General features: G+C 40.4%; 1 non-coding gene across 1 annotated transcript; it reads left to right on the forward strand.

The window, feature by feature from the left end:
- The first annotated feature begins 2,830 nt into the window (after positions 1–2,830).
- LOC119924961 lies at positions 2,831–2,968 on the forward strand. The gene has a single exon (XR_005449636.1). It is a non-coding gene; the product is annotated as a small nucleolar RNA SNORA7 (small nucleolar RNA).
- The last annotated feature ends 781 nt before the right edge of the window (positions 2,969–3,749 follow it).

A 3,749-nucleotide genomic window follows, 5' to 3' on the forward strand; every position in this document is an offset into this window, starting at 1 on the left:
TGACTTTGGGCAAGTCACTTAACTTCTCTGTGCCTCAGTTACCTCATTTGTAAAATGGGGATTAAGACTGTGAGCCCCCCGTGGGACAACCTGATCACCTTGTAACCTCTCCAGCACTTAGAACAGTGCTTTGCACATAGTAAGTGCTTAATAAATGCCATCATTATTATTATTATTATCTGCAAAATGGGAATTCAATACCTGTTCTCCCTCCTAGATAGACTGTGAGTCCCAAGAGGAACCTGGTTATCTTGTATCTACCCCAGTGCTTAGTAAAGTGCTTGGCACTGTAAGCACTTATCAAAGGTTCTTATTCTTATTGTTGTTACTATTTTACTATTATTTTTATTTTTAAATAGTGCACAGCAATGGAAGCCAGGAGACCTGGGGCCTAATCCCAGCTCTGCCACTTGCCTGCTGTGAGACCTTCAGCAAGTTACTTAACTTTTCTATGCCTCAATTTCCTCATCTGTAAAATGGGAATAAAATATCTGTGGGACAGGTACTACGTCTGATCTGATTATCTTGTATTGACCCCAGTGTTCAAAACAATGTTGGGCACACAGTAAGTGCTTAACAAATACCACAATTATTATCTTTTCAATGTGTCTGTCTGTTTGGGGCCATCATTTGTCCCTCCCAGGCAACCATATTTATTTAAATGAGGAGATATTTAATATAGGGCATGGAAGAGAGACTGTCAATCTACGGCTAAAATCAGCTCTTAAGCACACTGACGGCATTTGATGAGAAAATAATTCATACTTTAAATTTTACAAGAACTTAATATGCCTCCAGTGAAAGTATTAAGACATTCATATTTAAAGGAACATGATGATATCAGTATGATAGTGATAGATGGAAGGAAAGCAGATGCACTTCTTCCCCAATTTCACATTCTTCCCCTTCGTTGCTTAGCAACTAAGGATTTTCTTCTTCTCTGCACATTATAAATGACCATTTTGGATTCTGGGTAGTTTCTAAAGTCGAGATCAGGAATACAGCCAACTCGATACTCAACGACATGAACCAAACAGTGCCAATAAGAACTTAAGGAAGGCTCATTCATTAATTCATTCATTCAATTGTATTTATTGAGTGCTTACTGTGTGCAAAGCACTGTATTAAGCACTTGACAGTGCCAGTGCTTAGAATAGTGCCAATGCTTAGAACAGTGCTTGGCACATAGTAAGCACTTAACAAATACCATCATTATTATTATCACAAAAGAACAATAAATGGACACAATCCCTGCTCACTCAGTGCCTGGGGCAGTTACAGAAAATGCTACTGGTGCCACCCAGGATGCCAGCCTTACCCAGAAGTCCTCAGAAAAGGTTGGTAATAGGGTGGGCAACAGAACAGAAGAAGAGAAAATAGAAGCTACAAGAATATTTTCAGCATTAGTTAGACCTGGTGACCATCGATTGATTGATTGATTAATCATTTGGGAAAAAGCAGCTGGAAGAAAGGCCTATAGAAACTGGAGTCAATTATTCAAATAAATAAATAACAGATAAATACCTAAAATGATGCTAAACTGTTGAGGTGATTGTGGGGATGGAGAGACCACAGTAATAGATTAATCAGGGACTGCTTCCTGGAGGGGGTGGCTCTTAGGCATAGATGGAACATATTCTGCAAAACCAAAGGGAAGGTGGAAAGGCATGGGCAGTTGGTTGGCAGTCAAAGAATTGGGTGTTAGGAAAACTTAGGATATTTTCTAGGAAGGAGCAGAGCCCATGAGCCAGAATGTAGTGATAGAAAAGGCCAATTAAGTGTGAGGGAGTCAGATAATACAGAGTTTTGAAACTCAGGGGAAGCAGCCTGGCTTAGGGGAAAAAGCACATGACTGGGAGTCAGAATCAAATCCTGGCTCCACCATTTGCCTTCTGTGTGACCTTGGGCAAGTCATTTAACTTCTCTGTAGTGCAGTTTCCCTATCTGTAAAATGGGAATTGAATACCCATTCTCTTGTTCCCTTATACTTTGAGCCCTATGTGGGCTAGGGACTGTGTGTCTGACCAGATTACCTTGTAACTACCTTATTCATTCATTCATTCATTCATTCATTCAATCGTATTTATTGAGTACTTACTGTATGCAGAGCACTGTACTAAGCGCTTGGGAAGTACAAGTTGGCAACATATAGAGATGGTACCTACCCAACAGCGGGCTCACAGTCTAGAAGGGGGAGGCAGACAACAAAACAAAACATGTAGACAGGTGTCAAAATCATCAGAACAAATAGAATTAAAGCTATATATACCCCAGTGCTTGGCATAAAGTAAATCCTTAACAAATGTCACAATTAATTAATTAATTAATTAATCGATTGATCAATGGTCAGGAGTTTGTTTTATGCAGGAAGGAGTGAGGACTCATTGAAGATTTGAGGAGAGTGATAGGTTCCATGCATAGGAAGAAGTGGTCTCAGGGTCCCTGTGGGTGTGGGAGAAGATAACATGGGTTCAGCAGGCATGGGGAGGCAATGTAGGAACTATGGAATGGAAAGGGTCAGAGGGAAGTGGTTTACAGGTGGTGAGAATTTGTCTATTTATTTTATTTGTACATATTTATTCTATTTATTTTATTTTGTTAATATGTTTTGTTTTGTTGTCTGTCTCCCCCTTCTAGACTGTGAGCCCGCTGTTGGGTAGGGACCGTCTCTATACGTTGCCAACTTTTACTTCTCAAGCGCTTAGTACAGTGCTCTGCACACAATAAGCGCTCAATAAATACGATTGAATGAATGAATGAATGAAATGCTCGGAGCCTCCAGAGTTGACTACAGTAGCAATTCATCTTTCAGTTAAAGTAAGCTTGTTGTCCCCTCTCAGGATCACACCTGGTGAGTTTCCAGTACTCTACCAGTCTCGGCTATGGGAGGGAGAGTCAAGCGGAAGCATACTCATTCCATTCCTAGCTTGGACAGTGGCTAGCAAGTGGAAGGCAATCTGCTATACATCAAAATTCATCTGTGCTGGGTAGCAGCAGCGTGGGAGAGAGTCGAGGGAGGAGATTGAAGTTTGCCACATGGAAGAAGGCAATAGTAAACCAATTCCATATTTTTACCAAGAAAACTCTATGGATCCACTACCAGAACGATTGCAGATGGAGGTGGGGCATTCTGGGCTTCGCTATGGGTTAGAGATGACTCAGCAGCATAAGACAAGACAAAACAAGCTCACTGTGGGTGGAGAACTTGCCTACCAACTATTAGAGTGTACTCTCCCAAGTGCTTAGTTCACTGCACTGCATACGATAATTATTTAATAAATATGATTGATTCACTCATTCAATCGTATTTATTGAGCGCTTACTGTGTGCAGAGCACTGTACTAAGCGCTTGGGAAGTCCAAGTTGGCAGCATATAGAGACAGTCCCTACCCAACAGTGGGCTCACAGTCTAGAAGGGGGAGACAGACAACAAAAAAAATATTAACAAAATAAAAGAAGTAGAATTAATATGTACCAGTAAAATAGAGTAATAAATACGTACAAACATATATACATTCATTCATTCATTCAATATTATTTATTGAGCACTTACTGTGTGCAGAGCACCGCACTAAGTGCTTGGGAAGTCCAAGTTGGCAACATATAGAGACGGTCCCTATCCGATTGAATGAATATATATACTGACTAAAGCACTCATGAGTTATAAGAATGCTCTGAATATATGGGAAGTTTCTGTCCCCAGGCAACCCTTTAGAGTAGGTTACTGGGATAATAATAATAATAATGAT

The sequence above is a fragment of the Tachyglossus aculeatus genome, chromosome 2 (assembly GCF_015852505.1).
Source record: "Tachyglossus aculeatus isolate mTacAcu1 chromosome 2, mTacAcu1.pri, whole genome shotgun sequence".
In the NCBI taxonomy this organism is placed as follows: Eukaryota; Metazoa; Chordata; class Mammalia; order Monotremata; family Tachyglossidae; genus Tachyglossus; species Tachyglossus aculeatus.